The 18,512-nt window shown below is 43.6% G+C and overlaps 1 long non-coding RNA gene across 1 annotated transcript in view; it reads right to left on the bottom strand.

The window, feature by feature from the left end:
* LOC149440838 (uncharacterized) overlaps window positions 1-17,436 on the bottom strand; it is a 30,501-nt gene extending 13,065 nt beyond the window's left edge. The window contains exons 1-2 of the long non-coding RNA XR_016307489.1: window positions 17,220-17,436; window positions 16,970-17,124 (exon numbers count right to left, since the gene is read on the bottom strand). This is a non-coding gene — a long non-coding RNA (uncharacterized LOC149440838). The remainder of the gene's footprint in view (window positions 1-16,969; window positions 17,125-17,219) is intronic.
* Window positions 17,437-18,512: the final 1,076 nt, after the last annotated feature.

The following is an 18,512-nucleotide window of genomic DNA, read 5'->3' as shown; positions in this document are numbered from 1 at the left end:
TATGCATGCAGTAGGAGGGCAATTACTGGGACTGATCCCCTGTCTCTCTCTGCTTCAGCTGAGAGCCACTGGGGGGGGGGGGGAGAGAAGAAGCCAGATTTCAGCTGCTGCAGAGAGAGCTATACAGGGAAACTTTTCCAGTACTTGCTCCCCCAGCCACGCCGATCACCATCTCTGCCCACATCCAAATGACCCATCTGCCTGGGCCCCCCCCTGCTGGCCTGGGCCCCGTATAGGAGGACTGGTGCTACCACCTTATCCACAGCCCTGTGTACACTCTCTACGACCCCTGAACAGCCGTGTACAGGAAGTCTTAGTCCCAGTACACAGAAACAGAGTGCGGATGAGTTTTAGATGCATTGCTGCATGTGCATTTTCGATGGGGTTTCTTTAGACGTTTCAGTGCATTTTTTCCCCTTTTTTTTCCTTCATCTTAAATAGGGACATGTTCCAGTGCATGTTTGATTTTTTTTTATTTTTCCTTATTCAAATGCTGCATGTTCTAAGTTTTTTTCTGCACTGGAACTGACTGCACTGGTGTGAACTATTCCATTGGAACCCATGTAACCTACTGTCATCGTGTTTTTGATGCAGAAAAAAAAATTCAATGCACTGAACTGGCCCTTAAAAGGATCAAAAAGATATAACTGAGAATGTCACCTGTTTTGCATGTGCGCAGTAATGGAATTTGAACATAGACTGCATTGTTTTTCATAGAAGTTAATTTTCAGTGAGTATAGCAAATAAGCTAAAGGGCATAGTGCAAGGACACAGAAAAAGCTGCCTTTCAAAGAAAAAAAAAAGAGAAGTACTGGATGATGCACAGATGCTTTCTGCACACACAGCACACATATGGGCTGGACCCACCTTTTTAAAGTATAACTAAGTGCAAAACTTTTTTTTTAGTTTTGGATAGTGTGCAGAGGGATTAGAATACTTGTCAGTTTTTATTGCTGTCTGTGCCCCATTAAGGAGATTCACTCTCTCTGTATGTCCTGTTTACCATGATCATTGAAAGAGAAAGTAAAAGACACCCCAAATTTTGGGTTGTCTCCAGAAAGGTAATAGAGGGGAAATCTTCCAATGGGAACACTAGTTTTGGTGACCCGGGATCCACAAGGGACTCCTTTAACCACTTGCTCTCCAGAGGATTTACCCCCCTTCCTGACCAGGCCATTTTTTGCAATACAGCGCTGGCTTTAACTGACAATTGCACGGTCATGCAACACTGCACGCAAATGAAATTGATGTCCTTTTTTCCAACAAATGGAGCTTTCTTTCGGTGGTATTTGATCGCCTCTGCATTTTTTAGTTTTTGGGCTATAAACCAACAAGTTTGAGAAAAAAACAATATTTTTGACTTTTTGCTATTAGACATGTCCAGTAAAAAAAATGTTAAAAATCAAATTTCATTATAAATTTAGGCCAAAATGTATTCAGCTACATGTCTTTGCTAAAAAAAAAAAATCCTAATATGTGTAAATTAATTGGTTTATGTGGAAGTTATAGGGTCTACACATGGCGGTATATATACTGGAATTTTTTTTGTATACTAGTAATGGCGGCGCAACAAACAAAATGGTGCTGCGCTCCCACACTATACTTATATACACTACATACTTTAAATAGCATTGATAGTGATCCCCTTATTTAATCTACTGTGTAAGATGATGAAAAACCAATGCTTAACAATACCGTGCAATCATATACAAAAAATACACCATAAATGATAACTGATCAATAAATGTGAAAAAAATGGAAATAAAATAGTGAAAAAAAGAAACAAAAAAAACACACAATACACAAACACACTTGTATCCCCATACAGGGTGAAATAACAAATATCACTGAACCACAGGTGATAAACACTTGGCATAAATGGATGCCCAAAAAGTGCAGTAAAATGATGACTGACAAATGGGACTAGTCTTGCCTTCTTAAACTGAACAATAAGACGGTCAGGATAAATTAACCTGACTAAAGACAATATTAAAGGACTATAAAGAATCCTTTCACATAAATGTGCAACCAACACGTGACAAGTGCCCACATATAAAAGAGTATATATTATATATATATATACACACACACATACATATACACACACATACATATACACACACATACATACACATACACACGCACATACACACACATACAGTTGTGTTCAAAATAATAGCAGTGTGTTGAAAAAAGTGAATAAAGCTCAAAGTCTTTCTAATAGCTTTTATTTCCATACACACAAATGCATTGGGAACAGTACACATTCTATTCCAAATCAAAACATGAAGAAAAATATATCAAATTTGTGTTGTTCCTCTAAAAGAAATTGAAGAAAAGTGAATATTGGACTGTTCAAAAAAATAGCAGTGTTTGTATTCTTCTTTACAAACTCAAACATTCACTATATAAACTGAAAAATGTTCGAAGATTTTGCTTTCCTTTGAATCACTTAATATTTAGTTGTATAAGCACTGTTTCTGAGAACTGCTGTACATCTGTGTTGCATGGAGTCAACCAACTTCTGGCAACTGTGAACAGGTATTCAAGTCCAGGATGATTGGACTACATTCCACAGGTCTTCTCTATTTCTTGGTTTTGCTTCAGAAACTGCATTTTTGATGTCACCCCACAAGTTTTCTATTGGATTAAGATCCGGGGATTGGGCTGGCCACTCCATAACGTCAATCTTGTTGGTCTGGAACCAAGATGTTGCACGTTTACTGGTGTGTTTGGGGTCATTGTCTTGTTGGAACACCCATTTCAAGGGCATTTCCTCTTCAGCATAAGGTAGCATGACCTCTTCAAGTATTCTGATGTATTCAAACTGATCCATGATCCCTGGTATGCGATAAATAGGCCCAACACCGTAGTATGAGAAACATCCCCATATCATGATGCTTTCGCAACCATGCTTCACTGTCTTCACAGTGTACTGTGGCTTGAATTCAGTGTTTGGGGGTCGTCTGACAAACTGTCTCCGGCCACTAGACCCAAAAAGAACAATCTTACTTTCATCAGTCCACAAAATGTTGCGCCATTTCTCTTTAGGCCAGTCAATGTGCTCTTTGGCAAATTGTAACCTCTTCAGCACGTCTTTTTTTCAACAGTGGGACTTTGCGGGGGCTTCTTGCAGATAGCTTGGCTTCACATAGGCGTCTTCTAATTGTAACAGTACTCACAGGTAACTTTAGACCTTCTTTGATTTTCCTGGAGCTGATTGTTGGCTGAGTCCTTGCCATTTTGGCTATTCTTCTATCCATTCGAATGGTAGTTTTTCACTTTCTTCTACGTCTTTCAGGTTTTGGTTGCCATTTTAAAACATTTGCGATCATTTTAGCTGAGCAGCCTATCATTTTCTGCACTTCTTTATATGTTTTCCCCTCTCCAATCAACTTTTTAATCAAGGTATGCTGTTCTGAGCAATGTCTGGAACAACCCATTTTCCTTCCTTAAATAAGGGCAATAATTTCCACCTGTTTTTCAAAGAATGAATGACCTCACTAATAGAACTCCACGCTGCTATTATTTTGAACGTGCTAATAAAAAAGCACTGACACTGTACTAATGGCACTGGGCAGGAAGGAGTTAACACCTGGGGCGATCAAAGGGTTAACAGTGTGCTGTGTGTGTTTTACTGTGTAAGTGCATTGCTTTGTATTGCTCTGCTATGCAGACCAATACAAAGCAGTCTGCAGGAGCTGGCAGGGGAGAGATTTGTATTGTTTACATACAGACCTCTCCCCTGTTAGTGATACTCAGCAATCGCCGGGTGCCGGCAGGGAATCACTGGTCGGGACCCGAGATCAACAGCTGAAGCCGCCAATGCCGACGTGGGTAGGGCGCGCCTGTGCCCCCTATCCAGAAATGCAGAATCACGTATATATACACGTGATTTTGCGCAGCCCTGCTGCCCAGTAGCAATATTTTTGCTATGGGGTAGCAGGAAAGCAGTTCATTTGCAGGGATTTCCTCTCACTTCCTGTTTGGTTATAGGACAGGAAGTGAAGAGAAATACCAGCAATGGGACACAGATGGCGAAACAAAATCTGACAGGAGTTATAGCTCTCCCTTGCTCTATACAAAATGAAGAAAAAAAAAGTTTTGCCTATACAGTAAATCTACTTTAAACATGATCCACATCCCTTATTCCATGAAAAATTAAAACATGCCTGTGACTTTCTTGAAGCGTCCGCAGGATTGAATAGCAAGCTCCTTTGATACCTAAAGTGTACTGAGCTTCCTTGCTGAGACGTCTAGGAGCCCCAAACCCCAGAGTGTGTTATGAGAACCATGTAAAGTAGGTGTACACCCTAAAGCTAGCCATAGAAGGATCGAAATTTGATCAGTTCAGCAGGGACCAGCTAACCTTCGATCCATGCATGGCCATCAATCTAACAATTGACTTCTGTTGAATGGGAATGTTGGAAAACTTTTGTCAATCAGCAGCTGCTTATCAGTGTATTCTAAAAGCAGAGGAGTCCCTCTGTTAGAATACAATGGCAGAGAGGTTGGGGATTCCTCTACCTACCTTGTGGGCGGGGCCTTTTGATCTCTTTGATGTGTACAGGTGCCTCCCGGAGCCATGACACATACAGTACACCTGCCCAGGAAGCAACATTTGGAAGGAGACAACACATTGCAGTGTCCCTTTTTACCAGTCCAGCTAGATTCCAGCATCCATCTCCCAGTGACAGGGTGGGTTCCACAATGGTCCCATGCACGCACATAATTAACTCTTCCATACCATACGACTAGGTCCCTAGGGTCTTCGCCACACGGGTTCAGTCCTGGCTGCTGGGGCAACAACTGCTTGGGAGGTAGGTCAGGAACTGCTCCCACTTAGAAAAGAGTCCATGGCTGACATCTTCTGGGAGGACTGCAAGTCTCAGCAATTCCCTTGCATGTGGAAGGCTCTAGGACACAGGTATGTTGCAGTCCCAGGCATGTCGGCAGGCTCAATGTAAAGAAAACAAACAGAGGGCGCACTGACCTAGTGCATTACCTAATGACATTTATTGATAAAAGTAGCAGATAGTGATATACTCACAAGAGACAATGGAAAAAAGGCTCATCATAAAGAACAGCAATGTCCGGTCTGCCGGTTGAGGTAATTCCCACAGGGACACTGGACCTCCAACACGCTAACGCGTTTTGGGGACTTGCCCCTTCCTCAGGCTTCGGCAGGCTCCTCAGCAGAGATGAGCAGAGCCCCTCCTGGCTGGTGGTGTTCTGGAGGATTGGGTTACATGATAGCGGTCAGCCTTCCCTTGCTCCCATGGCTAGTCCCATCTGGGCAGAGCTCCTTCCTGATTTTAAATGCCAAGGAGGGGCGTAGAGCCCAGCAAAAGCCTACCAAAAACAGAGATTTGTTGAATACAGTTAACCCCTTTCCCTCCCAGCCGGGAAGCAGCTGCTAACTAGCGTTTCAACCTGCTTACAACTTTGCTTGTGTGGATGGGGCAATCTTTATTTTTTTGATCAGCCTACTGGCTGACAAAAAAAAAAGTAATCTAAAAAATCTGTCACATAGGTTGCTAAAGCACAGAGTTCCATTAGCATTAAACACATGTTGCATACCAGCACTGCTGACCTCCTGCAGTCTTATTGCTGGCACTTCTAGTCTACATGCACACACTCCAGCAATTGCTACACATCATTTGTTAGGGTGGGTTTCCTGATGGTGACAACTAAGGAACATGCCTGTGCAAAACGCATTGACACAGCTGCTTGTAGCCTCAATCAGGGGAGCACCTAATGACATTGACAGGACATTGCCAACAACTTCATTGGTTTCTAGAACATACAGCCTGTTAACATTTTATTTGTGCTATGTTAAATATCTAATTTCCTCAAAACCATTTACAAATCACTTTCTGTTTATATAAAGTCACCTGATATAAGGTATCTCTTGTCCATGCTATTGTGATTGGAGTCATATCAGATAAACTCACCTGTGACAGGATCTCAAGGAAGTGAGATGCATGTCACCAGAACAGCAAGGATCTCCAGAACAAGTCCAAAGCTTTATTCAGCGATCACATCATAGTTACAAAGGTGACGTTTCGGATCCTATCAGGACTCCTTCATCAGACATGTCACATGCCTGATGAAGGGATCATGCAAGGCTCGAAAACATTGCTTTTATAATTATGATGTCACCACTGAATAAAGCTTTGGATCTTTTCTGGAGATCTTTGGCGTGCTGGTGACTTACATCTCGATTTTAATGTTTTCAATTTTCAGCCAGTGGTCGCGTCAGTACCCACATTTACAGCCACGTAAATTTATAGGAATGTACGCATTTGGAATATTGTCCTAGGATCTAAAAAAGATCATTTACTTTTTCCTAGGAAGTTAATCTCTTGTTGGCTTGAAGAGCAACCTTTCAGGCCAGTGATGCAATAACTCCCTTAGGTGAAGCGGTTGCCTTACCTTGTCAATTCTGCTATGGGTGATGGCCAGAGCATAGAGGTCATATAAAGATCTCGTTGTGCATTAATGAACACCTCCCACATCTTGAAGTGCTAATTGTCACCCTTAAGCACATGACTGACAGACAAATACATAGGCTACAAAAACAATGCCCTCCAGACAACAAAAGTGAAAGGAATTCTTAATTGCTCAAACAAGCTCCACTTTCAAAGGCTGCAATACACAACTCAATGGTTGAGCTGCAGGTGTCCCTGTCAGCACCACCTGACTCCACAAAAGTTGAGTGAACTATCAACCTTTGTTAAAATAGCCAAACAGAAAATTGACAGCTAAACAGCACCTGCATACAATTAGATGCAGCCACTGTTTAATATTTTTTGATGTGAGAATGCAGTTAACAAATAGTCACAACATTTGGCCAGTAGAACAATACAAATTGAAAGCATACAGTTTGTTAGTATAGTTTGAGAACCAAAATATGACAATCAGTAAGTGTAGCTCACCGAGGAAGTCACGTGAGCGGTGATGCAACACGTAGGTGACGTCATTTCCGGCGCGAATGCCATCTTTGGACTCCCTAAAGAACCCATGCAAGTACACCCATACATGAGGTTCAAAATACTATATACAAGAAGATGTATCATGTGAGTGTCCTGTGTATATTATTTGAATTACTTGTGTTAATAAATGATAACACACTATGGAGGCTTTTCTCTTTGTGGACCATGTGGGAGCTGATTTTTCTGGATAAGAGCCATTTAGGATATTCCTAGAGGATACGCTTTAACCCAAGGGGGATCCAGGAGTGATCCATAAGGCATTTAGGCCCTTTTAGGGTCGCAGCAAGGAGGTGAGGAGCCAATCTAGCTGTGTGTGGAGTCATCACCAGAGCCTACAAACGCACAAGATTCACCTGCATGATTGCATTTATTGCTGTGGACACTGGTAGCACGTTTTGTTTATGAGATATTACTTTGAGTGATGTGTTCATTTATATTCACTTGCTGTATATATATATTTTTTCTGATTTCAGCGGTTTATTTATAGTATGAATAGAGTGTGTTGACACTGAGCCCTTGTTTTATAGGGTATATCCCCTGTATTAGGGGGCTTAATATTAGTCATTTCCACCATATGCACAATATTGTGTGATGTTGCACTGTTTTAGCATTCATTCTCATTAAGATTCACTGTCTGTTCCACCATTTTGTCACATTTTGTTTATGTTGAGATTTAGTTAGTTTTCAGAGCGCTACACTTATTGATTGTCATATTTTGGTTTTTCACTTTAGGTAATAAGGTGCAGGTGTAGCAGCTTATTTTTAGTTTAGTAGGATTGAGCGCAGGAGGTTTTCCCCATTTCTTGATAGTTTGGGAACCAGGTATCAGTGCTAGGTCAAATAATGGACATTAAGAAACAAAAAGACGGATGGCGGTTGGTCTAACAACTAGCAGATGATGGAAAGAGGAGAGGGTTTAGCTATTAAAGTGTAAAATATATTTTAATTTTAATTGGAGGCTACAATATCAATTGGAGGGTCATTGGTAACAGCCTGGTTTGAAACCATTGTGTGTATTGAAAACAATGTACTTTTGATTGTTTTGAATCTGTAGGCATGGTTTGAATGAGAGATTCCCAGATATCAAAGGATTTTTGGACCCGTGACTCTTTATGCAAGGAGGCCTCCACCCATTCCGTGTGGAAAACATAAGAGAGTTTGTCTATAAACAAAGAAATGGTGGGGGGGGGTCTGGGTAGATTCACTTATGTAAAAATGTTTTGTCATGCTACAAAGGGATATGACAATTAGCAGTTGTTTACATCCTCTTGAGATTTTAACACCTGGTATGTTGATTAGGCCAAAGAGTGCCCATTCAGGGGTTAGAAGTAAGTAGTTTACTAATCCCTGGTTCACATATATGCGGCCGTGCGGGCCGCGTTTTGCATGGGCACAAGAGCCCATTTATTTGAATGGACTCCCGTGCCTCCTGACACGCAAGGAAGAAGTCCCTGCACTTCTTCTGAAAACGCAGCCCACACGGGAACCTCGGTTCCCAGTATGATTGCTTTTTCCAGTGCTGGCGGCATGCCATTAGAACTAATGGCACCCGCCCACGAGTCTGCATTCCTCTGTGTGGGTGGTGCGGCTGCACGGATTTTTGTGCAGATCCGCAGCGGGACCACCCGCACATATGTGAACCTAGCCTTAGTGTGTGGTAGCATAATGCACAACTGTGTTCCAAAATCATTTAATCTTAGGATATGCCCATGAGGCATGAAACAAAATTGCATCCAATTGTTCACATTTCAGGCAGCAGAAGGAGGAGTTTAGGCCCATAAGATATGAGCGATGTGGAGATATATAAGAATGATGGAAAAAACAAAGCATCCTCTCGCGGTACATTGTAGCTTTGATTATTCCCCAAGAAAAACATAATGATTTTAAAAGTGTGTCAACTTGAAGTTGGGGGAAAGTCTTGGTCCATATGTAAGACCAGCTGTATTGGCGGTATAGTCTAGCGGCTGCCGGGAAAAATTGTATGAGGTTTTTTTACTAGGGTTTGGATAGCCTAAAAGTGTATTCAATGAATGTGTCCAGTCCTTTTGAAAAAATGTAATAGTAGAGACAATGTAGGATTTCACTTTTAGGAAAGGAACAGGTTAGTATATAAACAATATTACAAATAACAGCACTATCCTTTCTTACTTAAAACACCCCACCTAGTCACTTTAGCAATCCTTCCCCTGAAGAACATACATAAATAAATCAAAATTAAGCAGACTTGATTTCAATAAACCTAAATATAGTGTTTAAAGTCCCAAATAAAGTCCCAAAAAGATAATCTTTGCCGGTGATTTCACAATTCTTCGTGTCTCCAAACAATATTAGTGGTATAGTTCAAAAAAAAAAATCTTCATATACCTCAAAGAAAAAATACTGAACATAGTGTGTTATCCCAAATATTATCATAAAGTGCCACACGTGTTACATGCAAGCAAACTAAAGTGCCACAGCAACCGTGAAATAACAAAAAACTTGTATGCCTTAATTATCAATCCACTGCACACAAATATCAGGAGTGCATAATTACCCTAAAGATAGTATCATAGGATCCATCATATAGATGAGATTATTTCCAGCCTTTTTTCATCAACCTTTCCAGCCACTTCCCACAGACCTCATAAACAAACCAGGGATCAGTGTATATAATAGATAATAATTACACTTTATTGTAGCAACTTACATTACAATACGATGAGATCAGATTCCATACAGTGAAAATGGTTCCACAATAGCGCCCCTCCTCAGTGGCACCTAGGTATCATCACCATACCACTCTGGAGGAGAGACAAATCATTGGTGGAAGATTCCAAGACAAACACAACCGCATGTAGAGGATTCCAGGACAAACACAACCGCGTGTTTTAGGATCTAAGATGGCCACCACGGCACTTCCGGAAGAGCGTCACTACGTCACCAGGTCACGTGCCCCGAACGCGTTTCGTCACATCCGGACTTTTTCAACAGGAGGATCCATCCATATGCATGTCCACCTCATAGGACGGCTAGAGCAAAGGCATCATCCCATTTCATCTATCCTGGAAGGATAAAAAGCGTATTTGCCTGGATTCATTCAGGCAAATATAGAGGTGAGCATATAAGGAGACCATCTAGCACTCGGAGAAAAGGAACAGAATATCCACCTGCACATTTATTTCAAAGACTGTATATATATCTGTTTAGCACGTGCACATATGCTTTTGCACTATTAATATAGAGTATACACAGTTATATATAGGTGCAACATAGGTTTATACCGTGGCACCCATTAAGGCACTATTGCTTTAGGATTATTTACCATGCATGCTATCTATATGTATTATTTCATATGCATTTAGCGGTATAGTCACAGTTCATATTTGGTAATATTGTTATTTGATACACTTTAGAAGCTTAAGCTGTATATATAAATATATAGGAGCGCGGCGCAATCTTTTTTCTATCATGAATCATAAACCACTACTCTTTGAATGCGATCTTTTAGCCAGTTTTCTATCCATTTACATACAGATTTTTCCAAGCCCGTAGACTTTACCTTACACATTAGCCATGTGTGGGGAACTGTGTCAAATGCTTTTGCAAAATCTAAGTATTCCCCGTCCACCGCCACCCCACTGTCCAAGGTTTTGCTCACTTCCTCATAAAAATATATCAGTTTTGTTTGACAACTCCTGTCTTTCATGAATCCATGCTGTCTGTTGCTTAAAATATTTTTTTCCCAGCAAGACCAGCTCTATAATTACTTGGTAAAGATTTTGACCCCTTTTTAAATATTGGCACCACATTGGCCTTACGCCAATCCAGTGGTACTATGCCAGTCATTAAAGTGTCCCTAAAAATTAGAAACAATGGCTTTGAAATGACAGAGCTCAATTCTTTATGGACCCGTGGGTGTATGCCATCCGGTCCAGGTGCTTTATTCACCATTTATTCTGTCTAAATATTTTTCGATCATATCAATTGTGAGCCAATATGGATCATCTGGAGCTGTGTCAATACCATGCCCATTATGGACAAGAGCTCCCCCATGCTCTTTTGTATACACAGAGCTGAAGTAGGTATTTAATAAATTTGGCTTTTCTTTGTTCCCAGTCACCCACTCTAGAATATTTTGTAAAGGGCCTACATGCTTGGACTGAACCTTTTTACTATTAATATATCTGAAGAATTTTTTGGGGTTGGTCCTGCTATCTTTTGCAATCTGTCATTTTTTTTCAATTTTTGCTGCTTTTATTTCATTTTGCATATTCTATTATATTCTTTGTAATGTTTAAACAATGATAGCATTCCTTCATTTTTATATTTGATAAAAGCTATTTTATTATTATCTATAGCTTTCTTAACTTTGGCCATAAGCCACATAGGTTTGATTTTTATCCTTTTAAACTTGTTGCCCATGGAAATATATTTTGCAGTGTGCTCACATACAGTCTTTTTGAAGAACTCCCATTTCTGTGTTGTGTTCATCAATGCCAATATTCCCTCCCAGTCTAAGTCTTGAAAAACAGCTCTCAGACTTGGAAAATTAGCTCTTAAAATTGAGCGTTTTTATTTTTCCCGTATGTGCTCTCTGTTTACAGCTAACAATAAATGAAATCATGTTATGGTCATTGCTACCCAGATGTTCTTTTATATGGACATTTGTAATAAGCTCTGCATGGTTTGAGATTATCAGGTCCAGCAGAGCATCATTCCTAGTAGAGCACTCTATGAACTGTACCATAAAATTGTCCTGTAGTAGGTTTAACTGTTTCTGCAGTACCATTACTCCAGTCAATTTCTGGGTAGTTAAAATCCCCCATTATTATCACTGTCCCAGCCCTTGCGATCTGTGCAAGGAGCTGAGTCTCCACCTCCTCATTAACACTGGGAGGCCTATAACAAACTCCAATGATTACCTTTGTACTATGCACCCCCATGTGCAGTTCCGACCATAATGCTTCAGCCTCATCACACTCTCCATCAACTAGGTCCTCTTTCACACTCGCTCTGAGATCACTGCTCGCATAGAGACAGGCAACATCACCTTTCCTATTTACTCTGTCTCTCCGAAAGAGACCATAGCCAGGAATATTAATGGCCCAGTCATGTGAAGAATGAAGCCAAGATTCAGCAATACCAATTAAATCATAGTTCTCTTCATGCACCAAAGCTTCCAACTCACCTATTTTGCTTGGCAGACTTCTGGCATTGGTGAACAAACACTTTAATGCATTGACACCTTGTTCACACGTATTTTGCATATTTTTTATTTTCATACAAATGGTACCAATTCCAGTGGTTGCTTGTAACATGGGAACCTTCTTATTTGCCATAGCCTTCCCCCCATCTTTCCCCATTCCACCCACCAATAAGGACTGACCCATCTGATCTTTCTACCCTATTAAAATCTAATTCTCCCTCCCCCCTCGATCCTAGTTTAAATATTCCTCCAGCTTTCCCATAAACCTATCCCCTAGCACAGCAGATCCCCTTCCATTTAGGTGCAAACCATCTCCAGCATATAGGTTGCACTCCAATGAAAAGTCAGCCCAGTGCTCTAGAAACCCAAATATTTCCCTCTTACACCAAGTCATCAGCCATGCATTGAGTTCTCTAATCTCCCCCTGTCTTTCCTGAGTTGTGCATGGCACAGGTAATATTTCAGAGAATATCACCTTGGAGATCCTTCCCTTCAACTTGCAGCCTAGTTCTTTAAATTGATTCTTAAGGAGCCTCCACCTTCCATGTATTCTGTTGTTGGTTCCAACATGAATCAAGACAGCTGGGTCATGCCCAGCCCCTCCCAGTAATTTATCAACTCAGTCCACCACAGGCGGAACACTGGCACCAGGGAAACAGCAAACCATTCAGTTGAGGTGACCCTGGCGACAAATTATATTATCAGTCCTTCTGATTTTAGAATACATTGATGCTATTGATGCAGCGTGTGCATATTTTGTGCCATGCCAACCACATGGAGAATAAAAGTGCATTCGCTGACACCTCGGTGTAGCAATCATATGCACAGAGATGGACGCGGTTCAACCATTTTGGCTCCAACCTCCATCTTGGCAAAAGATCATCCATCTTGTACAAACATATCTCCCTCATTCTTCCCCTCCCTCTCTGAGAGTCACAGTGACATTTGGTTGGTGTGTGTGTGTGTTGGAAGTGTCACAGGCCGGCCAGGGCACAGCAGGGAGCTCCGAGCTATACACCATCTTTGAGCTAGGTGTTGGGATGGCTGGGAAGCTGAGTAATCTGGCACCTCGTACAAAGATAACCCAAGCCTTCCCCTGAGTTCAAAGACATTCCAGACGAGTAAGAAACTAGATAACACTTTTAAAATCCATTTTTCCCCTATGTCTCATATCTTGGAATATGAGAGACTTACATAAAAAACAGGCATATCTTCAGATTGGCCACGAGAAGACAAACAGTTTGATATGTCATTCTCCTTGGCTGGAGTACATAGGAAAGCAGAAAATGACATCTCTTGAACCACTCAAGTATGTATTTCATATCAGATATCTAACCGTTCCTCAGATGCGTCTGCATATTAATCTACCCGCGGGTGGGATGGTACTTGTGCCTAGAAAAAGTTATGAGCCAAAATATGAGCTACGAGAGATTTTGGTTCTAGTTTGGGTCTCCGCCCAGACAATCTCTCCCCAAATGAGGCATTGGTCCTTGGCTTCAGAGACACCCCCTGCTGGGGGACTACAAAATAGGCTGTCAGGCCTAAAAGTTGAAGAATTCTCCATTTTAACATCAGAACGACCTTGGGAGACCGTGCCCTTTCGCTCTGAAACTTGATCTGCTTAACCCAAGGCTGATTGGCAAGTACTTTAACACTTTAACCTCCTTTCTATTACCTCTTTTGCTGTGCTGTTGTTCTCTGTATATTTATACATATATTGGTTACATCTTTTCTCTGTAAATATTTTTATTGCACCCTTTTGACTTTTTAGTAATAAATCATTCTTTCTGAAAGTGTTGAACTGTTTCTATAGCTCGGTAATGCAACTTACGAATTCCTGCCTCTAAAAGAGAGCTACTGTGCTTGTTTAACCCTCTGTATAACCTGTCTGCGGTGACAGTGCTATGCAGACGATTATCTCAACCATCATAGTGTTATTGTTGATATTGCCGAGTTTCCTCTTTCTCTGTACAAAAAGGAGGTGGTGGCAGTGTTAAGGGTTAATTGCGTAATTAACCTGACCCAGTAACGATCACATTCAGGCTGCCAGTACATCGATTTGTGGTCCATTAGCTGGAAAATTGTTGTGCAGGGTGCAGCTGGGCGTGGCATTGTTACACACGTGACATCGCGGTTTCAGATTGGCTACTCCTTCGGTCACGAATTTGGTGAGAAGGTCAGGGGTCTGACGCGTGATCGTCACACTTGGCAGGAAGAAGCTCATTATTTTATATGAAGAACATATAATAGGTTGTTTCCTAGGGTCATGTTTTGGTCACGTCCAGTGTCCGTGTACATCGAGGTGCCATGAATCCACTCCGCTATGTATGTAATTAGCGATGCTAAGTTACACAGATCTAGATCTGGAAAATGGAATACTCCTGTTAGGAATGGACTTGCCAGTAATGGTGGGACTCACCTGCCTTGTGGGCTGCAGTACCATTGCTGGCCAGCGGGTGCTCCCAGCAATCAGAGACTCAACCCTGCAGCCAGCCAAACGCCTGAAACTGCTTATGCAGGTGTATTTAAGTGATGGCCAGACCTGCAGTCTTTGCCTTGGTGTGTGTGTTTTTCCTGGGCCCTGTATCTTGTTCCTGCATTCCTGTTCCTGTCCCTGGCTGACTGATTCGTTGCTGACCCTGCCTGATCTGGACCTCTGCTGACTTCTCCTGTTTCATCCCTGGCTAGTGACCCCGACCGTTCTCTGCCTGACCCCCCTGTACCTACCTGCCCGATTGTTATTGACCCAGCCTTCCTGACGACGCTTGCATTGTATGTATTATCTGTGGGTGGTTTGGTTTGGTTCGTTTGCACTGTGTTATGTTTTAGTATTGCACTGCGTTTATGTTTGTATTGTTAGTCTTTAATAAAATTATATTGTTTATAACTTATCTGAAGCCTGCGTTTCCCTGCGTCAGTCACATACCTCTGGTCATACCCTGGAACCCTGACATTACACCAAGGACAATCCTGACCAGAAGTGGCTGCACAGGGAAGCCATCTTGGCTTGTTGCTAGGAAGGATGGATCTTGATGAGGTTGTGTATTTGTCGCTGCTGGTTTTTGATGACAGAGAATATGCTTATCAGACTCTGAGGGAGTATACCCGGGATCAACTGCTAGAATGTATACAGATCACTCATGTTCTAGTAGATCAGGGCACAGAGTTCTCTGAGGTGCAACCTTTGATTCAGGTTTGTGTAGAGTTGGCTTCATCTGGTGCCCCTGAAAGCAGGAATGACTTTTTGCCGCCATTTAGTGCAGACCAGGTAGAGTCCCTGGTATGGTTATTAGAGGATGATGTGGATTGCTTCTTGGAGCATTATGCTGCATGTTCACCACAGGTATTAAGGGATTGTATAAACGCAGTGCAATCTTTGGTCAGACAGGCTTTGTGTAAGCTCAGCTTTGTTCAAGCCATACTGCAGACATGGACAGATTTGTTACACCCAGCCTCAGTCAGCTTACAAAAACCCAGTCCTGCTTCTAATCTATTTCCTCAAAGCTCTATTCCTGCATTCCCAACAGCTCCTCCTGCCCTGCTATCTACCGCATGTCAGTACCCTGTTCCCACTCGCTGCACCTATCCTGCCTTTAACCCTGTAAAAAAGCCCTCTGTAGCAACTGTTCCCTCCCCTGTTCCATCCTCCAGCTCTTCTCTGTCTCCAGCTGCTCCATTCGTTTGCAGACCTGCATTTACTTGCAGTGCTCCAGTAGTTAAAACCAGAAAAAAGCGAAAATTCTTTCCAACCAATACCATCCTGCCAGTATCCAAACCGGTGAATCTGCCCGGAGTCCAGCCCGATGTGCCTCTGCCCGGAGTCCAGCCCGATGTGCCTCGGCCCGGAGTCCAGCCCGATGTGCCTCTGCCCGGAGTCCAGCCCGATGTGCCTCTGCCCGGAGTCCAGCCCGATGTGCCTCTGCCCGGAGTCCAGCCCGATGTGCCTCTGCTCGGAGTCCAGCCCGATGTGCCTCTGCTCGGAGTCCAGCTCGATGTGCCGCTGCCCGGAGTCCAGCTCGATGTGCCGCTGCCCGGAGTCCTGCCTGATGTGCCGCTGTCCGGAGTCCTGCCCGATGTGCCGCTGCCCGGAGTCCTGCCCGATGTGCCGCTGCCCGATGTTCCGCTGCCCGGAGTCCTGCCCGATGTGCCAGTCTTTGATATCCCGCCAGTTACCAGACCCGGGCGGTGGAACATTTTGCCCAGCTAGGACTGTTTGGAGCGTCCTGAGGCCGCTCCTTGAGGGGGGGGTACTGTTAGGAATGGACTTGCCAGTAATGGTGGGACTCACCTGCCTTGTGGGCTGCAGTACCATTGCTGGCCAGCGGGTGCTCCCAGCAATCAGAGACTCAACCCTGCAGCCAGACAAACACCTGAAACTGCTTATGCAGGTGTATTTAAGTGATGGCCAGACCTGCAGTCTTTGCCTTGGTGTGTGTGTTTTTCCTGGGCCCTGTATCTTGTTCCTGCATTCCTGTCCCTGGCTGACTGATTCGTTGCTGACCCTGCCTTATCTGGACCTCTGCTGACTTCTCCTGTTTCATCCCTGGCTAGTGACCCCGACCATTCTCTGCCTGACCCCCCTGTACCTACCTGCCCGATTGTTATTGACCCGGCCTTCCTGACGACGCTTGCATTGTATGTATTATCTGTGGGTGGTTTGGTTTGGTTCGTTTGCACTGTGTTATGTTTTAGTATTGCACTGCGTTTATGTTTGTATTGTTAGTCTTTAATAAAATTATATTGTTTATAACTTATCTGAAGCCTGCGTTTCCCTGCGTCAGTCACATACCTCTGGTCATACCCTGGAACCCTGACAACTCCATTGCTGGGGGATTATTGTAAGATACGTAGACCTATTGTTGCTCTCCTGCTGCCCCAGGTGAATTCTCTGAACATCTTATAGATATATTTGATGTCAGAGTGTTTAAAGTGTAAAGGGAGGACCTGTATGAAATAAAAAAAAGTTTAGGAAAGGCTAGAAGTTAGTATTCTTTTGTTTTTTGTATGCTGAATGAAATAAAAAATCCCTGCAAACCTACCTATAAAGCCATCAAGTCTGTGCCAGAGAAGAAAGGATATTCATCATCTCCTACTGCTTCCAACACTTCATCCCTTTGGTAGACTTCTGCTGCGCTCTGGTTGCCTAATCTGATGTCACTGCTGAAGGTCCACGTTCCTGTCAGCCCTTCACTGCCAAATAAGGATAGTGGAAGGTTACTGTGGATGCAGACAGATGCGCCCAATGTTGGAAATCTATCCCTAACCACAAGAAACCACTGGGTGTACAGATACATGCAAACTGCAATGATTTATCTCGAGTGTCCACAACTGTGAAGGAGGCCTAAAAGAAGTGAAGAGCTCCAGCAGCCATTGCTATCTAACTCATCTGGGTGTGACAGATAACATATCTTCCTCTGAACATTCTGGTTTCCCTGCTAACCCTACTTCATTACAGGTCTAGAGCAATATTCCTAACGTGCACGCTCTTGAATATGGCTGAAGAGTGAGTGGATGCTGTAGCGAGCACCGACTGGAAACCAGAAAGACTTCAAGGCAATATATGTCATCAGCATCAGTGGTATATTTTGGTTTTGGTTTTGTGCTGCCCTAGGCTTCCCCTATCTAAATGTGTCCCTCCTTTTGCTATTTAAGATCCACCTCTTCAGGACAGGAGCATGATGGAGGGCAGTGTGACATGGGGGGGGGGGGTGTCGCGGGACAGGAGGGAGGCAGCGTGATGCGGGGCCGCAGTACAGGAAGGGGGAAGTGGGATATGAGGGGGGCAGCATGACGGGGGATATCAGGACAGGAGTAGGCCATTGGGAGAGGTGGGGGGTGTAGCAGGACAAGAGGCAGGCAGCGTGACAGCGGGAGGGCAGCATGATGGGGGGCAGCGGGACAGGTGGGGGGCAGCGTGATGGGGGGCATGGCACAGGATTGGGGCAGCAGGACAGGAGGAGCGCAATGGGACAGGAGGAGGAGCGCAGAGGGACACGTGAGGGGTAGTGGGACAGGGGGAGTGTAGAGGGACAGGGGGAGTGTAGAGGGACAGGGGGAGTGCAGAGGGACAGGTGGGGGGCAGCGTGACGGGGGGCATCGGACAGGATCGGGGCAGCAGGACAGGAGGAGCACAGAAGAACAGGTGAGGGGTAGTGGGACAGGAGGAGCGCAGAGGGACAGGTGAGGAGCAGAGGGACAAGAAGAACGCAGATGGACAGGTCAGGAGCAGAGGGACAGGAGGAGAGCAGAGGGACAGGTGGGGGCAGCGTGACGGGGGGCATGGGACAGGATCGGGGAAGCAGGACAGGAGAGCAGAGGGACAGGTGGGGGCA

The sequence above is a fragment of the Staurois parvus genome, unplaced genomic scaffold (assembly GCF_062004578.1).
Source record: "Staurois parvus isolate SC_StPar_1 unplaced genomic scaffold, SC_StPar_1.0 ptg001051l, whole genome shotgun sequence".
Classification (NCBI taxonomy): domain Eukaryota; kingdom Metazoa; phylum Chordata; class Amphibia; order Anura; family Ranidae; genus Staurois; species Staurois parvus.
The sequence above is the reverse complement of the archived record's forward strand: the minus strand, read 5'-3'. Positions and strand labels throughout refer to the sequence as shown.